This window comes from Mastomys coucha, unplaced genomic scaffold, assembly GCF_008632895.1.
Source record: "Mastomys coucha isolate ucsf_1 unplaced genomic scaffold, UCSF_Mcou_1 pScaffold22, whole genome shotgun sequence".
Classification (NCBI taxonomy): Eukaryota; Metazoa; Chordata; class Mammalia; order Rodentia; family Muridae; genus Mastomys; species Mastomys coucha.
In genome coordinates this window covers 89,901,180-89,927,982 of record NW_022196905.1, presented here as the reverse complement: position 1 = coordinate 89,927,982, position 26,803 = coordinate 89,901,180, and the positions used below count along the sequence as shown (strand labels likewise).

At 36.5% G+C, this 26,803-nt stretch overlaps 1 long non-coding RNA gene across 4 annotated transcripts in view; it reads right to left on the bottom strand.

The window, feature by feature from the left end:
• Window positions 1-19,608, bottom strand: part of LOC116070684 — an 83,007-nt gene extending 63,399 nt beyond the window's left edge. For all 4 annotated transcript variants that reach the window (XR_004110504.1, XR_004110505.1, XR_004110507.1 and 1 more), the window contains exon 1: window positions 19,346-19,608. This is a non-coding gene — a long non-coding RNA (uncharacterized LOC116070684). The remainder of the gene's footprint in view (window positions 1-19,345) is intronic.
• Between the last annotated feature and the right edge of the window lie 7,195 nt (window positions 19,609-26,803).

Below are 26,803 nucleotides of genomic sequence, written 5' to 3'. Positions count from 1 at the left end.
GCTTTACTCCTTAATGATTTGCGTTGAGTAGTGTGGGTTGAATATTGAAGTGAGTGACTTCATCCATAAGAAAAAATACATGAGACTCTGTCCCAGGAGGGACTATTAAAAGGTTTAGAATGTTAGCCTAATGAATGGAATGACTTCTTTTAAACATTGAAGGAGAATTTATGTATGAAGGGATTGGTTTCCCTCAGATGATCCCCAATAGTAGAAATTTAACAATTAAAATAAATGCTATGTTTGAAAAGTTGAGAATAAGCCCAATTAAGATTCCTATAAAAGTTGGAGTCTTCAAAAGTTAAAAAGAAAAAAAGTCTCTCAGGAAAATGCCAAACTCTGTTTCACCAGAGGTAAGTATAGGGTGGACAAGCTGAAAAATGACTTAAGGGGACACCAAATAAACTAAACACTCTCTAAAACTACCCCTACTTTTACAGTCGCAGGATTCTACACGCTAGATTATGCAAATGACTCCACAGACTCTTACAACTAATCTCCAGAACTAGCAAGCTCAGAAACTACTTGTTTCCAGAGCCAAGAATGTTGAGTGGAATCCTCCACTTCCTCCTCAGCTCTCCCCTGGGTACCAAACTGCAGGGGAGTGAAAGACTGTGCTCACTTGATAGATGAGCTGGAGAATCCTTCACAGCTGTGTTGTGGAAATATTCTCCATTTCCCTCATGATAACATTGAGTCATAAAAGGAGAAAATGAACATTTATTTGCCAACTCCACCTGTCTGCTAGGCCCACCATGTCTACATTAGCATCAAGGGAATGTGCCTATAGTGCTGAAAATTTCATCAGGAGGAGAGACGTACATGCCATTTCCCTTAAGTTATGGTTAGTGCCCGTTTCTCTTCTCATCAGAAGCTAGAAGACAAGAAATGAGACGTAAATGACTCAGCTGTCATCACTAACATTAAGAGAAATGGTTGGAACCAAAAATCTCAGAACATTTCTAGGTTTTTATCTTAAAAATTCAGAGCTAGATTGAAAATTCCTTTTCTTCTAAACCCAGTCTGAATGCATAAAAGTATTTTCATTGGAAAAGAAGAAAGAAAATACATTTCCTTTTGTCTTTTGGATCAATAGAAGGTCAAACAAAAGAGGGAAATGTGTAAGACTAAAAATAAACAAATTTAAAACTTGTAACATTCTAGAATTTATTCTTTTTTCCTCTTAAAGTCAGTTCTCTCTTTTTGAAACCACTGTGATAACAATCTTCCCATTACCATGGAGATTCATTTGAGAGTTAAGTAAGAATGGAGTTTTCATTCTATGCTAATAACTAACACAAATTGCTGTTTCTGTTTTCTTTATAGTTATATAAAGGTAATTGATCTGCCTCCTTAAGAATTTTAAGTCCAGATATTTTTAGGCAGATCCCTCCTAAATCTGAAACATGTCATGCCTCCACTGATCACTCTATGGTTCAAGCTTAGGGATGACCTGGTAGAATAATGTGTATGTTGCTCTCTATTTAAGAGTAATGCAGCTCTCATACCAGTATAATCATTAACAAAGTCACAACAGTTCTCTGGATCACAGTAATAAAACGGGCCTGGCACCCATACCTACCACATTCACCATCGATTAATAATTGTGTCTTGCTGACTCCTTCAATTACTCTGGCTTCTCACAGTGTAACAAAAGTGCCAAACACACTTTTTTTTCCAATTATCTTTCTAGTCTTCTGCTTATAAAAAATACCCCCAAATTAATATGTCAGAAAGAATACAGATAAATTAACTACAATCAAATGAATAGAAAAACTCATTTCTTCTATATGACCCATGACCTTGGCATCATATCAGTGACGCAAACCTACTATCACTCTGGACACTGAGAACTAGTGGACTTCTGCTCTAGGTTTTCCCGATGTCCGTAGTCCATGACAATTCGTCTTTTCTTTAATGCTTCTGGTAAGATTCCCCTCTTATCTCCCCATCTTGTCTCAGACAAACAGTATGATCTCTAGCCCATAATGGCAATCTCCCTTACCTGATCACTGCCCTGCCTGTGATGTCATTTAGGAATGACACTGAACAAGAAAGAAACAATGATGGCCCGCTGACTCCAGCAGCAACTGTGCTTTGGAAATCTAGCTTATTTGACTTGTGTAATATTTGAACTCAGGGTAAAAAATGACAAATCTGTTTTTCTCTTTTTCAATGCTAAATATTAGAAACTATGCATTACTTCCCTGGAGTAACCTTGAGCATATAAACTTGGAAGTCCCAATGTGAGGAAAACTCATTTCTTGTGAATTCAAATAAAAAAATTCTAATGCAGATTATTAAATGTTAAGGACAAGGTTACATTTGCACTGTGTCCATGTATACTATAAAGGAAACTTTATCTAATTGACCTATGAGGGAGTGGCAGAGTAGCCTAACAGTAGCTGCCTGTATGCTGGAGAGCCAGAAACCATGGTAGTGCCTCAGTATGAGAAGCTGGACAGCTTAGCAATTCTGCTTTGGAACTGAAGCTGTGGAAGATCCTTGAAGAGCTATTGTTGCATCTACACTGAAACACTGAAGATATTATAGAGTTCTGCCTGCAGGCAAGAGAAGCAGTCACAGCCATTGATGTGTGGATATGTCACAGCCATACTCAAACAGACTTGAGAGATGTTCTGGAATGTTGCTGTCTCATAGCTCCTTTCCATTGTGGCTGTCAGTCTGTTAGCTGGTGCTCCCAACATTCAGAATGGGTCTCCCTTACCTAGTCACTATCCCACATGCCCTCTCTGGAAAGACACAACTGTCCATTTCCCCAGTCTTAGACATTTCTTGAACTACTTGATTAACAACCACAACCAACTATTACAAAGGTTCTGAAAATATGGAATGAATTTTTCTTTGAAGTTCTATTTACATATTATGTATTCCAGTGAAAATTTTCTTTATTTAGTTTTGTGCAGAACCAAGAGGAAGGTGAGATATGTAAGCATTGTTTTCCTGTGTGTAAAAATAAGGTCGTGTATTAACCCAGATATTAGATAATGGACAGAGCTCTAGTCAACCCAAGAATAAAGGAAAATGATCTAGATCTCATAAACCTGAGGCTTTTTATAACATCAGGTACAGGAATCAGCTGGATGACCAGCATGATGGCTTAAATGCGTCTACTACCAAGCCTGATTCTCTGAGTTTTATCCCCTGGACCACATGATGGAAGTAGAGAACTGACTCCTACAAGATTTCCTCTAGCCTTTGGCACACGTCCAACCTCCATATCAGCACACACACATTCACGAGTGCACACACACACACACACACACACACACACACACACACACACACAGGCCCCAGTTGTAAAAATCAGAAGCTCATACCACAATCCATAGAGCTGCTATGGTTTGCATATAAAATGTTCTTCATAGATTTGAGCAGTTGACCATCAGTTCATGGTGCTGTCCTCTTGTGGAACATTATGGAAACTTTGGTGGCAGAAGTGAGATATAGCCCCAAGTCTTAAAACTTATGTCTACTAATTATCTGAGCTCAAGAGCTCTATTTCCTGATTTCTCAAAATGCTATCCTTCATTCAGGCCAACACTTTGGAACCACTTCAAAATGCCCTTCTAATCAGGATGGATGAAATCTTCTGAAACCAGGAACCAAAAATAAGTCCTTTCTAAAGTTTCTTCATTAATATTTTTCACAATAACTGATGCAACTACAAAAGTCCTGAAGCCTGTAGATACTGCTATGGAAGGCAGCTCAAGAGCACTGTGATAAACAAGAGAAGTACGTCCAGCTGCCACCATCTCTTCAGTGAGAGTCTGAACAGAAGCCTGCCATCTGAACTTTTCCAACCATTTCTACCATAAGTAGAATCTTAAAAAGTAAAGTAAAAGGACATGTTCTCTTTGCTTTCACTTCATAAATTTTAACCAGTTCCCATTGCCAAAAAAAACCACCAAAAAGCTTACTTGATAGGTTAGGCTAGGCTACATGGTTTCCAGGGTTCCAGCATTCATGGTGTGGCAATGAGCTCTGAATTATGGGAGAGGAGAGGAAGAAAATACATAAAAATAGAATGAAAACACCCAACATGGGGGATAAATGGTAAATAATTTGTTCTTAAACACAAGAAAGATTAAGTAACAATTATGTAATTAGTGATCATTAATTATATGATTCTCGTTTTGTGAATGTACCTAACAGGAAGACAGGAGAGCATTCCGGCCACAGACAAATGCTACCTCAGAGAAACAAGATGGACTCTCAAGGCTCTGTAAGCACAGATCCCATCAATGTTAGCTCCACCGGCCAGCCCTCTCTCTCTCTCCAGGGAAGGCACAGTGGTTACAAATTGCACTGACCTGTCAGAATGTCTTCTGACATACTTGCCTGGAGTTAAGCCAAGCTTCACACAAACACCCTCACTTCAAACCCCAGACACCTGCTCCCTCACATGCTCTCTCTATCAGTGTGGTGATTTTCAGCACCTTTCCAGTTTTGATAATTGTCTAAAACAAGCCAAAAATAATTCAAAAGAGCACTATGTATCTAATTGTGCATGTGTGTATGTGAGCACTCGTCTATGTATAGGTGTGTACTTATCCATTCGGGCATGTACAGAAGCTAGAGGTTGATGTCTGAATAACTTCTTCAGTCATATCATTCCTTATTTTTTGAGAAGTGATTTCTCACTAAACCCTGGAACTCTTTCTGTCTATACATGCTGACCATCAATTCCCTGGAACATTCCTGTCCTCAAGCCAAGTTCTAGGGCTGCAGCCACATGATTCCATGCCCAGCTTTTTACACAGGTACTGAAGATGTGAACCCAGGTTCTCATGCATGTATACCAAGCATTTTACTCATTGAGCCATATCCCCAACCCAACATCTACAAATAAGAAGTAGCTAAAGGAATAGACATACAAAATACGAGGGACTTGAGAGGATTCTAAATGTGAGTTTTTCTTCCCCCTACTGTCTGGCCTTGAGTCACCATATATCACCTTCATTGCAAGCACAAAAATGATTACCTAGGAGTTTATTGCTGTGTCAGTGTGCAGCTTTATTGGGGCTTCATTACAGAGGCATGTGTGATTAACTCATGATTGACCTCACCTTTCAGCTCCCTTTATCTTCCAGAAAGCCAGTTTGCTATCACATGGTTTCAAGCTTTAACCCTCTTATCATATGGCTGACACTATCCTTAGTCTTTTCATTAATACAGACTGTGTGTGTATTATGTTACTTTATTAATATAAAATATTATGGCCAACCATATTTAACAAGAGCACTGCTGTAACTACAAAAATTTTGGGTAGAGGCTACCTCATAGACCCAAGGACAAACCATAGTCAGATTCTTTGTTGTTCAGCATCAGCCCTTATAGAACCTTCTTTTATGTCAATAATGAGATCTGTAGTTTTTTAATTTATCACTGTCTCATACAGATGGTGGTAGTAGTCAGATATTCTAAGATTACTTGGTAGAAGATTGTCCTGTATCTCCCTGACCACATTCCAACCTGGCATGCTCTGTCAGCTCCTAAGTAGTTAATTATTATATCTGACTCCATATAGTTAAGATCTGCCAAAAGATTCCCATCATCTCTCCCCTGGATAACCCTATCTGCTCTGATCTTACTGCAGCCTAGATTTGGCTCAAATACATTATGGGTCTTACTTTTTAGACAGTTGGATTTTGGTGACATCCTAATCCTACTGCCAGTTCAACATGGAGGATCCAAGACGCATTTGCAGGATATAATAGGATATAGAATTAAATTTCAGGCTTCATATCTCACATTGTTAATTCTATTTGTACCCCATTTTTAACTGGGTTATTTTTTGATGTTTCATTTCTTAAGTTCTTTATATATATTGGATGCCATTCCTCTGTCAGATATCAGGTTAGTGACAATCTTTTCCAAATCCGTAGGCTGCTCTTTTGTCCTTTGGATGGTCCCATTTGCCTTGCAGAAGCTTTTTAGTGTCATGAAGTCCCATTTATTAATTGTTGATCTTAGTACTTGAGCTTTTGGTGTTCTGTTTGAGAAGCTGTCTCCTGTGCCAATGCATTCCAAGCTATTCCCTACTTTCTCTACTTTCAGGTTCAGTGTATCTGGTTTTAGGTTGAGGTCTTTGATCTACTTAGACTTGAGTTTTGTGTAGGATGAGAGATATGAATCTCTTTACATACTTTTAATTGGCCATCTCCTGTAACTAGGCAAGATTTCCAATGGAGAAATTGGGACACTAACTCAGCCACAAAACCGTAGACCCTCAAATTGTTCTGCCTACATGATGTGCAGGGATAAAAGATGGGTCAGAATACAAGGGACGGGTGAATTAATGACTGGCTCAGCTTTAGACTCATTCTATGAGAGGGAGCACGCCCCGTATACTGCTAATGATACTCTGCTATATTGGCAGATAGGAACCTACATAAATATCATGAGTGAAGCTTCACTTGGCAACTGATAGAAACTGATGCAGAGACACAGACAAACATTAAGTGACGTTTGGGGAATCCTTTGGAAGAGGGGAAGGAAGGATTGAAGGATCCAGAGATTCAAGGACATGACAGAAAAACCTATAGAATCAACTAACCTTGGCTTATAGAGACTCAACTGCCAACCAAAGAGCATTAATGGGATAGACATAGACCCTCTGCACATATGTAACAGTTCTGAAGCTGGGTCTTCATACAAGACTCAAAAAGGAAGAGCAGGAGCTGTCTCGGACTACATTCCATGCCTTTGGATGCCTTCCTCTAACTGGGCTGTGTTGTCAGCCTCAGTGGGAGAAGACACATTTAGTGTTTCTTAACTTGATATGAGACCTCCCCTTTTCTACAGAAAAGGGGAGAAGGGATAGATGTGAGAAAGGGGAGGTGAGAGGGAGGGACTAGGAGGAGAGGAGGGAGGGAGGGAAAGCTGCAGTCAGGATGTAACATAAATAAACAACAATTAAATTTAAGAAGAGGAAACAGTTACTCAGGGAATTATAAAAAAGACAGATTAACATGAATAAAGTAGACTGATCAATCTTTTGTATAGTTTTATTAGACTGCATATTTATAATTTCATAAATTGTTTATATATTGTTGAAGTAAAATAAAAGCTAGATTTGCACTTAATATCCTCATAGTATCTAAGAAAAAAATAGAGAGCTTTTGTCTATGATTAGGAATTGTCCCAGTGATTCTTTATCTAATAGAAATCTAATTCTGTCATCTTTTTTGGTTTGAGAATGTTCACAATAGGATAAATTTGAGAAACTCAAACTATGTTTTGCTTATTCATTATTTCCCTAAGTAAAAGGCTGTTGGGTAACATTATTAAAAAAAAAAAGAATTAAATTTCACTCAAAAAGACTGCCATTGTAAAACATCTCTGCTATTTTTTGAACAAAGCAATGAACGGTTCCTAACAATACTAAAAAAACTTTTCAAAATATAGTACAAAGTTATAACTGCTGATTTTCTTAGATGCTTAATTCACCAGGAAATTATTAAGCTTTATGTCACATAACTTGAACACTTATAGGATGTAAATATAAGACTACCTCATTTGCTTAGTAACATCTGTAATTGTATGTTTATGAAGATTATAGATCACAAAAGCAGCTTATCATTTCCTGATGCTGGCATGTCATATTTAAAAAAATTATGAAAATAGAACTGATAAGAATTACTTATTACAGTCTTTAGTACTTGTTTTGTCTACTAGCAATAGGCTGCCAGTGTTTCTTGCAATGAACTTTAGAAGAGGGACTATGAGTAGATTGAAGTATTGATTAAAATTCTTTAGTCCCTTTTAGTGATCTCATCTTTTTTCTTGGGCTTCTACAGAAATTTTTGGACCTTCCTGATCCTCAGCCATGTGATTTGCTTTTTCAAAAGGCTGCTACAGATGAGCCAGGATGCCTGAGATAGCATTTCGTAGCTGGGCATATTTCACACAGTACCGCCATGACCAGGAGAAGGGATAGCAATCACCATTTCAGATTGCACTCCAGAATTATACAACACATGGAATAGACCAGTTCTAATCTACAACAGAGGCTGGAGAGGACAGCTCCAGCACACAGCATGTAGGCAGGACCAGCTGAACCTCTACCTCGGCCAAGACCAGCTGACCTACAAACACTCAAGACCAAATAAATGATTATTGTTTTAGCCTATTGGCTCTCGGAGTGATTTGCTGAGTGGTATTATTGTGGTTATATTATGTAATAGGGGGGTGCAATTAAAATACTTAAAATATGTGGTGTTGGCTTAGAATTGGATGACAGAGACCCAAGAAAGAAAAAAAACTATGGGGGCAATGACAGCAGCAAAATGTTTAGTGATGTCACCCCTCAAGGTAACTGCACAAGCCAGAAATACCTACTCAGATGCAAACATTGAAGGAGACTGAATCAGGAGGAGGGAAGCAAAGCTATTAACTACATTCAATAAGACCCTGCAACTCCAAATGGGTTCAGAAAAGAACAATGCTATTAAAGAGGAAGGAAAAGATGATGCAATTTTGACTTAAGTTCTCATATAGTACTATGGCAGCAACAATCAGCCATTACAGGATATACTCATTTTAATTTAACATCTCCATTGTCCTTTTTTCTTTATGTAAATATTGGCGAAACTCTATGCTACAAGTTATGAAGAACGCCAAGGAGAGAGATGGAGTTTATAGGATTATTGACATTTGTAGTTAAACAAACTTTATTTTCAGATGAAGTGATTTCAAAATATATTTGAATAAAAAAAGATATTTGATAAGTTTTATATATCAGCAAATATGAGCTGCTCCATATCACAAATATATTTTTAAATAGACTGGCATCCTAACCACAAGACATATTTTAAATATTGATGGGCTGAAGAAACTTCTGAATAATTCAACAATTAAATCATGCTACACTTTACCAATTTTATCTGTCAGTGAGGGAATAATAAATATTCTTGTATATACTTTAATTTCTGGTAAATGCATCACTGACCAAATTAAGATACCCCAGAGTTGAACTCAACCAATATGGCCAGTGTGATTAATTTTGTTTAAATTACTACTGCAGTCCTCATTCTAGGAAGACACCTCATATATTCTAGCATGACACAAGCCAACAAGGTTGCAGTGCCAGTGTTGATGTGTGTGTTTGTGTCCTGGCTCAGACCTTATCCCCAGATGAAGACTGGCCAAAAGCACTCTAAAAAGAGGTAGATGCCAGACTAACTTTGCAGCATCATAGAAAAGTATATTTATTTTTCCACTCCAGTTATCTGTTTGAGAGAGATTATCTTTATCTGAAAGGGTCTGTGCCTCACAGAATGGTACCATAGACAAAATGTGGACATAAACATAATTTTATATGCCAGGAAATTCATCATTTGACAGAGCAATAACAAAGGTTGTACTGTGTTTCTACAGAGACAGGAAATTCAGTGCATTTATTAATTACTTTTCTGTTGCTGTGATAAAATACCATGACAAAAAAATGACTTACAGAAGATTTTTTTGGCTTATAGTTCCAGAGGTGCTGCCCATAGCAGCAAGAGAGGCACAGAATCAGGCACTGGAATAGGAAGCTGGAGGGTGACATCTTCAATAACAAGCGTGAAGCCGAGAGGAAACTGGAAGTGGGCAAGGCTATAAACTTCTAAAGCCACACCCAATGATATACTTCTTTTAACAGGGACACACTTCCTAAACATTCTATGACCTCATCTTTCAAACCACCAACTGCATATCAGTCTAATTTACCCAAATAAAAATATAACTGGATATAAAAGAGATTAGAGAGATTTAAACCTTTCTTTCTGGTTAGAAACTCATGCCATGTGTTCAAATTTCATTTCTGTCAAGCATCCTAAGTTTTGCACAAAATATTTTGAAATAGTTGCTTGTTTTCCATACTCAAACATATCCTAGAAGACTATCTAGAAAAAATGATCTTGTGTCCCATAGGTTTGATAGATTGATAACATATCACATGTCCTTGATGGGTGGCATACCACGTGCCAGAGGTTCAATTTGTTACCTTCACAAATAGAAAAAAATACCATATTGTTTCCATTATCTAACTTTCTCCTTTATTTCTTATGCAAAACCAGACATTTGGTTGTCTTTTCTTTAAAAACACAAGTTGTTTAAGGCCATGCCACCCTGAAAGTACCTGACCTCTTATAAGAAGCTAAGTGTGGTCAGAACTGATTACTACTGAAAAAATTACAGTCTTACATAGTATCATGAACTTTATTCTATTTCTCCTACACAGAGAGGTCCTTGCTCTTTACCTAAGCTCTCTGAGTCTGTAGAATGTAGCTTGATTATCATTTACTAAACAGCTAATATCCACTTATAAATGAATACATGCCATATTTGTATTTCTGGGTCTAAGTTACCTCACTCTTGATAATTTCTTTTTCTAGTTCCATACATTTTCCTGCAATTATTATTATTTTTTGCATCTAAGTAATATTCTATTGTGTAATGTACCACATTTTCTTTATCCATTCTTCAGTTGAGGGACATCTAAGTTGTTTTCCATTTCTGGCTATTATAAATAAAGCTGCTATGGACATAGTTGAGCAAGGGTCCTTGTTGTAGGATGGAGTATCCTTTGAATATATTCCCAAGAGTGGTATAGTTGGTCTTGAGGTACATTGATTCCCAATTTTCTAAGGAATGGGCATATTGACTTTCATTGTAGTTGTACAAGTTTGCATGCACTCTCACCAGCAATGGAGCGTGTCCCCTTTGCTCCACATCCTTTTCACTATGAGCTATCAGTTGTGTTATTGACCTTAGCCATTCTGCCAATTGAAAGAGAGAATCTCAGAGTAGTTTTGATTTGCATTTCTGTTATGGCTAGGATCTTAAACATTTCTTTAAGTGTTTCTGAGCCATTTGGCATTTCTTTGTTTAGACTTCTGTTTAGATCTGTACTCCACTTAGAATATATTTAATTTCTTGAGCTAAATATATATTTTGGATATTAGACTTCTATCAGATAAGGATTTGTTTAGAAAACCTTTTCCCATATATAGGCTGCCTTTTAGATGGGTTGACAGTATCTTTTGCCTCATAGAAGCCCTTCAATATCATCCCATTTATTAGTTGTTGATTATAGGTGGTCTGTTGAAAAAGGTTTCTTCTATGACAATGCATTCAAAGCTGTTCCCCCACTTTCTCACATATCAGTTTTAATGTGTGTGGTTTTATGTTGAGATCTTTAATCTTTTTGGAATTAAGTTTTGTGTGAGGATGATAAATGTGGATCTATTTGTGTTCTTCTACATGCAGACATCCAGTTTGACAAACATCATTTGTTGAAGATGCTTTCTTTTATTCCAGTGTGCATTTCTGGCTTTCTTTTAAATCAAAACTAAGGTGGCCATATTTATACCTGGATCTTTGATTCAATTCCATTGATCAACATGTCTGTTTTTATGCTAGTACCTAGTGGTTGTTTTATTCCTATTACTCTGTAGTACAGCTGGATGGTGATGCCTCCAGAAGTTCTTTTATTGTTTGGGATTGTTTTGGCTGTCCTGCTTGTTTATCTGATCTTGACTTAACTTTGCTAAATGGTAGCTATTAAGAAAATTATCCATTTATTTTAGATTTTAAAGTTCAGTGGACTACAGGTTTTTAAAGTATGTTGTATGATTCTCTGGATTTCCTCAGTCTGTTGTTATTCCCACTTTTTACTTCTGATTCAATGGATTTAGAAATCCTCTCTCTATCTTTTAGTTAGTTTGGATAAGTTTCAGTTTGTTTGTTTGCTTGCTTGCTTTTTCATATGAAGTTGAGGTTGGTTCTTTCATGGTCTGCAAAAAATTTAATTGGTATTTTAGTAGGGATTGTGTTAAATTTGTAGACTGAGTTTGTTATATTAATTTTACCAATTAATAAGCATGAGAAATCTTTTCAACTTCTGATACCTTCTTCAAAAATCTCAAAGTTTTTATTATATAGGTCTTTCACTTGCTTGGTTAGAGTGAAAGATATTTTATACTATTTATGGATAACATGAAGGGTGTTTTCCTGATTTCTTTATCAGTCCAATGTCATTTGTATATAGGAGAACTACTGATTTTTTTTAAATTTGAGTTTATCTTGTTTGCTGAACATCTTTATCAGTTGTCAGAGTTCCCTGTAGACTTTACAGGGTCATTTATGTATACTATCATATCATTGCAAATAACAACACTTTGACTTCTTCTTTTCCAATTTGTATCCCTTTGATCCCATTTAGTTGCCTTATTCCTCTAGCCAGAATTTCAAGTACTATATTGAATAGATAGGGAGAGAGTAGTCATCCTCATCTTGTCCCTAATTTTAATGGGATTGCTTTCAGTTTCTCTCCATTGAATTTGATGTTCACTATAGGATTACTGTAAATTGCCTTTCTATGTTTAATTTTGTAACCTTTATTGCTAATCTTCTCTAGGACATTTATCATGAAGTCATGTTGGACTTTTTTCAAAGGCTCTTTTTTTGTTTGTTTGTTTTGTTTTTGGCATACATTGAGATATGTGGGAGGATTTTCTTTCAGTTTATTCTTATGGTGGATTTCATTTACTGAGTTATGTATATATATATATATATACATACATATATATATATATATATATATATATGTATATATATATTCCACACATCTCTGAGATAAACCATTCTTGATCATGGTAGATAACTTTTTCATGTGTTCTTGGATCCAGTTTGCAAGTATTTTATTGAGTATTTTTACCTCATGTTTATAAGGGAAATTAGTCTGTAGTCCCCCCCCCCCTTGTCTTTCTGCGATTTTGGAATCAGGGTAACTCTGGCCTTATAAAATAGACTTGGTAATTTTTCTTCTGTTTCTCTTTTGTGGAATAATTTGAGGAGTATTGGTGTTAACTGTTACACTAAACCATCTGGCCTTGGACTTTTTTGTTTGTTTGCTTTGTTTTGTTTTATTTTGTTGCTGGGAGACTTTTTATGACTGATTCTATTTCCTTAAGGGTTATATGATTGTTTAAATTGTTTATCTGATCTTGACTTAACTTTGCTAAATGGTAGCTATTGAGAAAATTATCCATTTATTTTAGATTTTAAAGTTCAGTGGACTACAGGTTTTTAAAGTATGTTGTATGATTCTCTGGATTTCCTCAGTCTGTTGTTATTCCCACTTTTCACTTCTGATTCAATGGATTTAGAAATCCTCTCTCCATCTTTTAGTTAGTTTGGATAAGAGGTTTTCTATCTTGTTGATTTTCTCAAAGAACAAACTCTTTGTTTCATTGTTTCTTTGTAGTGTTCTCTTTGTTTCTTTTTTACTGATTTCAGCCCTCAATTTGATTATCTATTGCCATCTATTCCTAGCCCTGTGGGTAAGGTGGAGGCAGGTGGGGACAGGAGTGGGACTACTCAGTTTGGGTAGGTGAAATGAGAGAGTACAGGGAGAAATAGCTGGAATTGGGCAGCATTGGAGGGATAATGTAGCTACCCGGTATAATAGAAACTTTCTGGAATCTCTGAGGAGGAAACTAGTGAAGATTTCTAGTAATGAAGTGTACAGAGTCTAAATTAGTCATCTTTTGTATCCAGACAAGGATTCCAGCTGTGGGACTGGGTTACGTTTGGTTGGGTTGTTTGCTGAGGGACTTCTGTGGTGATTCCTAAACAATTCAGTCTGAGAGTAAGAAAGAAGGTCATTCTCTAAAATTTGAGATCTGAGCCGCATTGCTGAGAACAGCATCTACACAGGTCTTTGAATGTAGAGCGGTAGAGCTGATGTGGGCTACAATTAGTTGTTACTGAAAGTTATACTGGGGGAATGGTGGCGCAGAACTTGTGGGAGTGGTTAATCAATGTTTGGTTAAACTTGAGACTCATGCCACAAGGGAGACATGCTCTACATTGTTGGATGGCCAGGAACCAAAGACTAGATAGTCCATAGACCTAAGGGAAAAGCAAACATGACTGGTCTAAAAGTTAATAACATGGTTCCTTATGATATTTTGTTATACTTATAGATTGGTTCCTTGTCCAGTCATCATCAAAGACTCTTCCTCCAATGGTAGATGGAGTCAAGTACAGAGAACCCTCCTCAGCCAGACATTTTGAAAAGAAAGACTCTAAATTAGAGTCTTCCAGTGGGTTCCTCCCCATGGAGATCAGGAAACCTCACAGAAGAGCAAGAAGAAAGATTGTGGGAGACAGAGAAAATATAGGACAATAGGAGAATATGGACCACCAAATCAACTAAGCAGGGCTTACATTGGCACAATCTGAGGGGCAAGCATAGGACCTGCATTGGTCTGTACCAGGTCTTCTGCATATATATTATGGCTGTAAGCTTGGTGTTTTTGTGGAAGTCCTAACAGTGGGAGTGTGTGTATCTCTGACTCTTTTGCCTGTTATTGACACTCTTTTCCTCCTATTGGGTTGCCCTGTCCAGCCTCTATACGAGGATGTTTGCCTTGCTTTATTGTATTTTGTTTTGTCCTGTTTGGCTGTCTTTCTTGGTAGACCTACCCTTTTCTGAAGAGGAAATGGGGGGATATGTATTTGGAGGAGGAAGGAGGTAGGGAACTGAGAGAAATGGGAGAGAAAACTCATCAGGATGTATTATATGAGTGAAGAATCTAGTTTCAGTAAAAACAAAAACAAATAAACAAACAAACAAACAAAAAGACACAGTCAGGCAGTGGTGGTACACATCTTGAATTCTAGCACTTGGAGGCAAAGTCAGGCTGATCTCTGAGTTCGAGATCAGCCTGTTCCAGGACAGCCTAGTCTACACAGTGAAATCCTATAAGAAGAAAAAAGCAAAAAGCAAAATGTTTTTAAAAAGAACTTAAAGTTTTTACAAGGTTTATTATTTTTATTTCACTTTTGTTTTAGTGTTGAAATGGTTATATTCAAACATCATTTTCAAGAGTCATTTTAATTTGCTTGGCGACTGAGTCTTTTAGTTAGTAATAGGTAATAGGTAATAGAAATAAATAAACTGAATTGATTCCTGGAATTGATTTAGTTGTGTCATGCTCTCTTGATGAGAGAAAAATGTCTTTTAGAACAATCAAAATATTCAAGCCAACGCTTTTGCATCCGTCAAATGCAAACACACCCACCAGCTTCCTGGTATGAAGCTGTGGCTTCACTAGCCCTAGGAGTCAAAGGCTGTAGCAGACATGCATTTGCATATTTCCCACTGGCAGGACAGTAGAATGGTTAAATATGTAACCAGGGTCCAACACCACAAGGTACCTCCTCAATTTGAGAATTGAACCTGTCAGGTCCTAATTTGTTGGTATTCCCATCAGTTTACAATTTATCATTTGAAAGTCATCATGTTCACCACCATGCCTATTGCTAATTGCTTCATGAATGTTAAGTTAAAGGATAGTGTCATACTTCCGATCAAAATTGGCAGGCAGGAATAATGGTTCCATGTATATTTTATCACTGACCCAAGAGAGGATTGCAGAAGGAAGAGTGAAAACTATTGCACCCAACAGACTCTACCAGTGTGCAATAATGACCTAAAAGCCATGTGGATTTTAAAAACAGAACTTGCACTTTTATTTATTTGGAGAATCTGTTATTACCTGATCAAGAGAAAGTGCACCAGTGTCTAGGAGATGGTATTTCTCATCAGTAAGTCATATATGTTCCACCAGTAATTGATGCTGCTACTAAAATTAGGACCAGAAACTAACCTCTAGCTTAAGCAAATTAATCAGATTTGGAAATAACATTTACTCATGTAAATGCTGTTCTTACAAGATTGTCTTACAATATAGAATGTGGAATTCATTTCTTTTTAGTTAACTGGAGTCAAGTGAAGGGCTATACTTCCTATTAGAGCTTCCTCTGTTTGGCTTCATTGGGTTGAAAGCCCTGCTCCAGTTTGGCTGAGAATTGATATTTCCTCTAGACTGGAGTTGTAAAGAAAGCAATTTAAAATGCATAAACACAGTATCTGAGCCATGCCATCTATCTACCACCCAGCAGGGCAGTCATACTAACACACTGTGTTACTTCCTAAATGCTCGATGCATGCCCTCTCTCCCTAACCAGCTATTAATATTCATGTAAATTTGTACCAACTGCCACATCATGATGTCATGTCAGGCAGGATGAAAATCCACACTAAAACATCACAGAATTGCAAACATTCTAAGAGCAAATTTTCCCCCAGAACAAACCTTACAGAATGAATGTTATCTTCCTTTAATTTTGGTGTAAAAGTAAAATAACATAGAACTGTCAGAAAGCCTGTGTTTCTATATTGGCTCTACTACTCTGGAGAACTAAACTAATATTTATTCATATTCAGTACATGTTTGCTACAGTGCTAGATCACAGAATGAAAGGGAATTAGTCCTTTCTTTTATAAAAGTACTGGTGGTGAGTACTAAATGGATATCTGATTACAACTGCGAAGAACCTGTCTACATACATATCAACACACTGGAAAGCTGGCATCACCTGACAGGTTGGCTAGGGCTCTTTTGAGCTTATGTCTAAAGGTTTACCTCACAAGTAACATCTTCAGAATGTTCCACAATCTATGTTCTGTGCATTTTGGTGATGTGCAGTCTCCCATAGCCCCACCCCAGCCCCAAGAACAGAATGATATGACATACTAAGGGAGAGAGGCTACAGAATGAGCTCCAGGTGACATGGGCAAGGACAAGTTAACACAATGCCATTCTGTGTGCTTCCCAGAGCCTTACCAGTGTAAAGCACCCCAAGTAATATCCACCATGATTGCAGTAGGGATGTGCCCTGAGAGAAATAGTCACAGCACATCTTCAAGCCAGAACTAATGTGTTCAGAAAAAAAAGAATGAAAAAATTGTAGATCATAACTAGGTAGAAATTAAATATGGGAATATTCTATTGTATTTCAATTTTTCAGATTATATACATATATAAAAATTTCCAACTTATATATACATATATATGTGTGTGTATATATATGTATATATACATATATATGTGTGAGTATATATATACACACTCACATATATATATATATGAATACACTATAGCTATCTTCAGACACACCAAAAGATGCCATCAGATCACATTGCAGATGGTTGTAAGCCACCATGTAGTTGCTTGGACTTGAAGTCAGGACCTCTGGAAGAGTAGTCAGTGCTCTTAACCACTAGCCATCTCTCTAGCATCTGTATTACATTTTAAAAATCTTTCTTTGAAAATAAAAGCCAAGGGAAGAATGTGAACTGATGGTGTTTAGGAATTGTTAATATATTGCCCTTTTTGTGTATATTTGCTGCTGACTAGAGTAACGGCTTAACGGTTTGTAGAGACCACACCATGCTGTCATGCAAAGCCCCTGGGCTTCCTGAAAACAGTGCATTACCAATTACTCTTCATGGCACTGAGCACTTGAACTGGTCCTTGCCTACCACAAAAGCAATAGGGTTTATGTATGGTTTTAGATCTTGTGATTGTTTCCAGAATTATCCTTCATGATATGCAAAGTCTGACTATAAAGTACAAAATCCTGCATCTACCATAAAATATATTAATTCACCTTTATTTACTGTGAGAAATGCTTTCCTTGCAGCAATGCACACATACACACACACACACACACACACACACACACACACACACTTTTTAGGGAAGCATTTATCTACACTCAAAATTAAAAAAAAAATAGATGAACACATACAACAATAGAATCATATGTAACACTTAAAAGTACTAAATACCCACTAGCAAACATCATCATCATCAGGATACTTATCATGACAGTTAAATTCATTGAAACTATGTATACTAGTCTCTCTGGCTAGTTGTATTATGTACTAGTACTCAGCTCTGAGACGTCAAGAACCATGACTTTAATCAAGTTAACACCATAGTCAACAAGAATACGTGTATTTTTTAACAAGTTCCTGTTGAACAACACAGTGAAATTTGCATGCCCATGTAAGAACACAAGTCAAGTCTTTAAGTATGTATAGTCTAGTGAAATAGACTGCTGTGTTAAATCTAAAATATCTGAGAGTACTGGGGATGTGATAAGGTTATAGAGCAGTTGGTGTACATCTAGATGAAGAGATAATAGATATAGAGTGATAAAAGTGTGCTCTATGGGGGTGGAGGGTTAGAGATTTATCACAGTACAAGTATGGAAGAAAGGCTGCTCTATTTCTCCAACAATTTATAACTGCTGTGTCCAGGGAAAGTTTCTGCAGGGGCATTTTATGAGTAAGAAAGATGTTATGGAGAAAGGAAATATGGTAAGGAAAAGATAAGTTAAGTTTAGAATTTATATGTCTTGAATGCTATCAGTAGCATTTACTTTGAGGACTTTCATTAAAGCCTTTCCTTATCTGAGTTTACAGTCCTGAGAACCCATCATCTCTCAAGTGGTCAGCCTAAGAAACATGTATATACAAGCAACACAAATAGACTTAGCAGACTGCATTTATGTTTTCTATTAATATAGATATATAACAAAATTCATTAAGGAAGAGGAGGCTGTGCATTTAGCAATGGGGACTTGTAAGGGATAGAAAGGAGGCGAGTGGATAAAAATGATATTATATTTATATTTAAATTAAAAAATTTAGATTCTTAGTTTAAAAACAATGAGACATAGTCTATATTCTTATTTTAAACTTACTTGTCCCTTCTTAAATTGAAAATTTATTTTTTCATATAATACATTTATGATATATTCTGATTATGGTTTTCCCTTCTCAAACTCCTCCTCCTAGATCCTCTCTACCTCCCCATCCACACAAATATACATCCTTTCTTGTCCTTTCTCATTGCAAAACAAACAGACATCCAAAAAAGGAAAAAAAAAAGAAAGAAAAGAAGTTAAATTAAAACAAGTAAAAAGAAAAAAATCCTGAATTAGACAATACAAACAAATGAACAGAAAATCAAAGTCAAAGAAAACACACACATAAACCAAAACAACAAAAATGCACATATAGATGCAGAGAAACACACAAAAATTTCATTAAAACACAAAATTGGAAACCATAATATATAAAGAAAATACCAAGAGAAAGAGTGGGGAGGAGATATCCAGACAAAGCATTATGAGAAAAAAATCCTTCAAAAATACCATTGGATTTCCTTGGTGTTCATCAACTGCTGGGCATGGGCTATATCCAATGAGTAGTTTGCTTTTCTAGTGAGACTCCATGGTAGAGAACTAATCTTTCATTTGTAAGTAGATTCAATTGGCTAATTGGCTATAGCTTGTGGGTTAGAGATGGAGGCAGGTCCTGTAGCACAGTATCGGTGAGTTTACATGTGCATTCATCCTATTGTGCTTTGAAGGAGTTGTTTGCTTGGTATTTTCCATTCCCTCCTGCTCTTACCATATTTTCACTTCTTCTTCCATAACGTTCATTGAGCAATGGGATGGGGAGTTGATAGAGACATCCCATTTCAGACTTAGTGTTCCAAGATCACTTATTCTCTATGTGTGGCTTTAGGTATTGAGAGGCCTAAAATTTCCATCTGTTGCAGCTTCTCTGTTGATGGCTGAGAAAGATAGTGTTCTGGAGTATAACAGAATGTTCTTAGGACTCATTATGTTGCTACATTCTACTCCAGAATGGCAGTATTTGATTTTTCTCCTAGGTATCTGGCCTATCTAGTCTCAGGTTCTTTATCACCAAAGATGTGTCAGGGATGGGTTCCATCTCCTGGAGTGGAGCTTAAATCCAATCAGAGAGTGATTGGTGACTCCCACAAGCTTGGTACCATTATTACAGTAATATCTCTTGGTCAGTGTATCTTAGAGCAGGAGGTTACTACTGTCATCAAATGGTTTGTAGTTGATTTGGTGTTTAACCTCTCTCCACTGGTATCATGCAGAACACCATGAAACTATTCAGTAAGGATGAAATCTTTAGGTAGGCACAGCATGACTTCTCCATGTTCAATAAATTATATAAACTTTCAGGAATAGTACATTACCATCAGTTTGTGGAAAGCAACCAATAGCCTGAGTGGTTTTGAAGTTCTCAGGGGGCACCTTTAGGTGTTCTTGTTGAACACCTAGGTTCATCTCCCCTTTTAAATTTCCTCAGGAGCTGAGTTTTTTCCCTTTTGACTTTTCTATCATTTTAACTTTTTATCATTTAAAACCCATTGCATAAACATTTTACTAAACTATTCAGCTGGGACCCCATTTTGAATTTCTAAGTTTCCTCTTTCCCAACTCTCCTCCATCCAATTTGTTTCATGATGAAATATGCTGAATCCACTTCTGCAACACTTCTCAAATTCATATCATCACATCTTTCTACACTAGCGACATGGATCATCAAACCATCAGCTGCCTGATAGTACCTCACAAAGCACCCCTCATAATACTGCAAGCATTGCCCCATAAATGCTGTGTATTAGTCTGACTCACCAAACTCCTGCCCCACTTGCTTATTTTGTGAGAAGCAAGAGTTTTACCCATTTATACCTGCTAACACCTGAACTTTCCTTTAGTGCTAGTGTAGCAAAGGTTTGATAGGGAAAGTCATGACCAGTCATGAACAGACTGATTTTTTAATTTGTGTAAAATGGTCTCTCAGCAACTATCACACTTTCATGTTTCACACATTTAAAAAGTCCAAGTTACAGAAGTTTCTGCTGGAAGCACCCTATAATCTAGTGTACATAAGCATTAAGGCAAAGCTACACAGTTTCATTATAAGATGATGAAAAACGTGGGCTAGTTATTCATTTTAAAATTTCCCTTTGTCAACTGCTGCCATTACTTATTTGGCATGTCACTAATGAGCAAGAGGCTTTAATGACCCAGGTAGTCTAGAGCTAAACCATAGGTCATCAACATTCACATCTAAATTCATTGCAGAGTATCTCCAAAGATCTAATTTACTACAATGTTTCCCTAATGTCAAAGAGAAATATAGGGGTAGAGAGGTAGTTCAATGGGTAAAGTATTCATCACATAAGTTCATAATCTTAAATTCAAATCTCCAGTGTGTCACTGTTATCCCAGTCTTCCTATGGCAAGACTGAAGATAAGACAGTAAAAGCCCCTGAAGTTCATAGCATGTCTAGTCTGGAATACACAGTGATGAACCCAAAGTCTCTGTTTCAAAGCAAAGTAGAAAGTTATGACTGAGCTCTGAGGTTGCACTCTGACCTCCATATGGAGGCTGTGCCTTGAGTGTGCTCATGTGAACACACGTGAACACTCAAGGATTGAAAGAGGCAACCTGCCTGGATCAAGTATTCAAGGAGTCACTTTTTAGAATCTGACTGTAATTTTCCATTCCTTCACAGAAGAATCATCGTTCTGAGTTTCTGTCCACACTCTATGTTCCTTAAATGCTTTCTTCCTGAGAGAGAGAGAGAGAGAGAGAGAGAGAGAGAGAGAGAGAGAGAGAGAGAGAGAGAGAGAGAGAGAGATACTGGCTTCCACACCTGCTTCATAATCCACTGTCTTTCTCCTGAATCTCTAAGCCCTTCTTCCTGAGACACAGCCTCTGTTGGATAGAGCAGAGCATGAACTAGAGCAAAAGTCACATAAAACCTCTCTCCAACTTTATAGATAATGTCAGAAATATCAGGTTATGTTAATACAGTAAGAGAAGCAGTACTGTGAGAACCCATTTGACATTTAAAATTCTGTAGAGAGAAGTAAGTTTATTCAGACTTCAAATCTGAGTACCATGTTTACATCCTGAAAACCTTTCATTATCATGATCCATTCTTCATAATTTGAATGTTTGTGGAACACTTTCCTTTCTTGTTCTCCTGATCACAATTGTCTATTAACATCTCAGACACCAGAGATACACAGACTCAAGCCAGATGACAGTTCAGATTCTGGACCAAGACTGGCAAAGGATCGACTTTGTACCAAGCTGTGTAGTTTGGAGCTGTTAATGTCCCTGTGCTTTGGATATCTTTGCATATACAGAGTCAATTTTAATAATGTGTTGATAATGAAACTAGAATTTATATACATTTAGGGTTTGGCTTGTGGAAATTCTGATTTAATGTTGCCATTACACCATTTTTATAATCTGTGTAAATTATTCCATGGTATTAAAAGCTGCCAAAGAGCAGGTGGTACCTTATCACTGATGTTTTTTTTAAAGGATATATGTTTTATGACAATGAAATATAAAGATATAAATAATATCAAATATCTAAAATACTTTGGGAATAAGGAGAGTAAATGTGAACTAAAATAAAACTTTTTATGTAATGATCTAAATGTAGCTGTATTTAAAGGAAGGAGATTACACACTGGAGGCCCTTTGCAAAGCTGTAATTCCATAATACAGGAGGAATTGTTCCCAGTTTTTAGATTAATGCATGCACATTTTCTATTAAGATATACATAGAAAAGGAGAGTTAGGTAGACATACATTGTGATTCAAATTTGCCTACTTACAGATGGTAGCATTCTGTGCAATAATAATGCTCTCAAAACCATTTGCAAATTTGTCCAGCAACAACTCTGCTTTAATGATGAAGTTTCCACAGTGGCAGATGGCAGAGTGAGCAGTGAAGGATGCTGCCGACCCACCAGGGTTATGTCTGTCACTAAAGCGATCTGGCTCCAAAAGCCAAAGTCTGTTGAGGTCACACTGGCTATTGCTCCATTGGAAAGACTTGATTGATCACATTTGTGCTTTTTCTATGAATGATGACCTTATAGATGGGGTCCTGGCAGTTGCATCCTTCTGTGGGAATGTGATATAGAGAAACATACAGTGTCTGCATCCTATCAGCACATTACATCATAATATAGAAACAAAGGGGCACTTAAAGAAACTTCAAAAATAGAAATGTGTTAATTTTTGCTACTCTATTCTTGCTTCTAAATAACCAGAGATCCTGCTGAAGCAGTAGCCATGATACTCTAAAAAAAATTCTTATTACATCTAATATAAATTAAAGCTAGAACAAGAAAAGAAAGAGGACTGTTTAATGAACTTAAAATCCATTATATTATTCTTCTAATAAGGGCGCATAAACATAAATTAAAAAGCAGTTACTCTCCAAGCACCCAACATTGGCAGATGGTGAAGATAAAAAGAAATTAAAAAATAAACTTCACCATTCAAGTGAACTCCTGATATTCTCAGAAGAAAATAGTACATAAGTCTATGGGACACTTAACATGATTTAATAGTGCTGATGAAGAATATTGTGTCAAAATAAATCGCTTCCTTGTATATTGTGAAATAGTTGGATCTGTTTGTAAAAGAGTGAGGGAGTGAGAATAGCTTTCCAAATGGATATTACTTCAGTACACAGTACTAGGAAGTACAGAGAGACCTCTCCATCCGTGGATTGGAGACTAACAGGAAAATTAAGCCAAATTATGAATTCTCTCAGTTACATATAAAATAAGAAGCATGATCCATGTAGGTAGAGTTGTTCATTGAGCATGTATGTATGTGTGTGTGTGTGTGTGTATATATATATATATATATATATATATATATATATATATATATACATATACACATATGTGTGTGTATATGTATATATGTGTGTGTGTATACACATATATATATATTTACTCATTTACCTTCACATTATCCCTCTTCAATTTTGATAATTACAAGAAAGTAATTCCATGATAAGCTCTGCCAGATATTTCATAAGGTTTTTTATTATTAAAAATTAAATTATATTCATTTATAATTAAATAAATGATATTAAGACAAAAGTAGTAAATACACAAAACTCATTACACTTTAACCATTGCATTTTGCCACTTTCTATGTTGTGAGGGATTTTTATGTGTGTTCTCTATGGACCATGGCTTGCTGAGCTATGACGGATTTCTTCCCAGCTCCGTCTTCAGTGAGACCATGCTTCTAGCTTGAAGTCACCCCTTGGTGGTGCTGTTTATGCCACGGAAATTGGCATGGACTGTAAGTCCTGGCTATTCTAAGCAGCCACCAGCACATCACTGTGTATACTGTATCCCTTGGGCTTTTCTGCCAGTCATGCAGCAGGCCATGCTATCTACTTTGGAGTGGTAGGCAGCATGAGTTTTTAGAGTGCTCTCTACTGGCTGCACAAACAGGGAAAGGAGTGTATGTAAAGCTGATCCTGGAGAGGTGGTCTTGCTTCTGTTAGGCACTCATAGACAACCAGAGATTCCACGATTACAAAAGTGGGAAGACATTTTAAAAGGAGAACCCAGAATGCTCTGTGAGCATTCCTTTTCCACGCACTGAAGACATTCAACAGCATGTATTAGACATACTTCTGATGTCTCTCCTTCCATGATCAGAAAATGTTCCTTGGATGCATATTTTATTTAGTCAACCAGCCCTTTGTTTTCTGTTTGCCTATTTCCTTTGTAATCAAGGATCCACAATCTAGACAATAAGAATCACAGTCATATTTGAATTTCATATATATGATAATTGATGCCTATTTATTCTAAAGTATCATTCTTTACTCAACTGGAGTTCAAATTTCACCTGGCATTCTATATTTTATTTGACAACTTGACTCCTAAAAGCCTCCTCTCTTCACTCATCTTGGCTTCTTTTCTTCTCATTGAGAAACCTGCACTGATAAACTGTTGCCCAGATTCTAACACTACTTAAATGAACAAGAATAGTTTTGTCTAAAGTTAATCTTACCCCCATCACTTCCTAACTTCATTAATGTTACCCATTAATTTTTCCAAACCTTGGTTCTCATTAGTTTTTTAAAAGAGGAATTTCTTAGGATTGTTAATAAAAAATGAACAAGAGTATAAAAATAAACATTTAATGAAGTGCCTGACATGTAACTATTGTGCAGTGCTTGTTATTGTCTGTATATATGTTTATAGACATATATAGGGAGATATATATAAACATGTATAAACAGACTATATATACATATATATTGTATACAGATTATATCCAGACATATATAAACATTATATATATAGCTTATATAAAGATTATCTGAATATATAATTTTTATATAATAATCTGTTTTATATAATTATATAAGTTTATATATGTCTATATTATATGTATACATATATGTATGTATATATATATATGTATGTATATATATATACACACATATACACACATAAATAATCTGCTTACTCTGGTGACAATGACAAGGGCACTATCGTGATGTCAGCATTGTTGTTGACTTTTAGGCCCCCAACTTATCCATGAACTCATTTTTCCTCTGCACATCTTTCCTGCACACACATCCATCTTTTTTTGGAGCAGATCATCAGAATTAATGGAATCTGTCTCATAAATCACCATTGGAGGAATCCTAAACCTTCATGAGGTTTTATTTCTCGATTTCTATGTTAATGTGGCTAAAACATGTTCATTCATGCCAAGATAGCAAAGCAAAACATTAGTATTACTTTGTGATCACTAACTAGAGACCTGGTTACCCTGAGGAATGATAATGACACTTTATTATTGAGTCCAAATTTTGCTAAACCATTTAGGACTGATTTTTGCATATTTTCTTCCATTGAATCCTCATAATAGCTATGTGAACATACCCACTGGTATCTAACAGGTCAAAAAAGAAGCACCTGAAAGGTAAGAGAAGTAGAAAATGTTAGTATAAGGATCTATTGTCTTCCTTATAGATATTCCTATGGCAGCCATTTATCCTTACAAACATTCTACAATGTAGGGAAAGCAAGGTGTTCTTACAAGCACTGCTCATGGTAAATGAAACTGGGAAGTAGGTAGGATAAATGTCAAGGCTGCAATTGTGCACTTGTTAGCATTATTTGCTTCTCATAGAAAAAAAAAAAAAACCCAACCTAGGTTTAAATGTTTGTTCCAGAAGTGGATTTTTGTTACATTGTGTTGCATTTAGTTTATTTTGCTGTACTGTGAACACAGTCTTATCCAATGTTCAATCTTCCAAATACTTGTCTTGTGGCCAGACTAGTGAATCTCTCAACCATCATCATGGAAACTGCTTTATGCAGTAGATAGTGTTTAATACGGCTACTCACAACTGATCAAAGTGACTGTGAGTACTTAGCTATAACCAGGACACCTCTTTCCTCCCAAGGACCAGGACTTTCCCCCAAGGAGGGTTGCTTTAAAGTAACATCTTCTGGGTGCAATGGGCTGTTACACTCAGGGTTTCACAGCCGTGTGTTTGCCTGAAGGAGACTAGTTAAAGCCAATCAACTTGCCAACACTCTCAAGGGAGGGATTCAGGAGGTAGGTCCTAACTGAGGAGCTTCTGCCTGTTGATGTCTCCAGAAGGAAGGAGAGTATGTTGTCTTTGGTGGTGTGGCCTGTGGTAGGTTGCACATGCTCCAGGAGATGACCATATGTGCATGGATATATGGGAAACACTAATTGTAGTGAGTAAGTTAGTTATATGAGAAGGGAAAGAGAAGGAGGAAAGAAGAAATAATGACACTGGAAGTACAGGGGGGTCAGGAGAAGTTAGATGCATGGAATAGGAAACAGATACGATCTAAATACATTATATTTGCAAGTGAAATCAGCATAGAATATATATTAAAAAGTTTAGGCATAAAATATCATTTTAATGATATATTTAACTTCTTGGAGTTACCATTAATTAATTCTGTATAATTAATGTGTTTCCTAAAACAACTTCTAAATTTATTTTATATGATCAATTTACTATTATAAGCAGTAAGAATATGTTAATGCACATATACATTAAAAAGCTGCTCTTTGAAGTAAGAAATACATTCTTAATTGTATATAAGCCTGCATCTAACAAGTGCTAGTATATAATGTTTGATAATTATTTTATGCAATTGAATGGCACTGGCTTTCTATGAACATATATATATATTTATACTT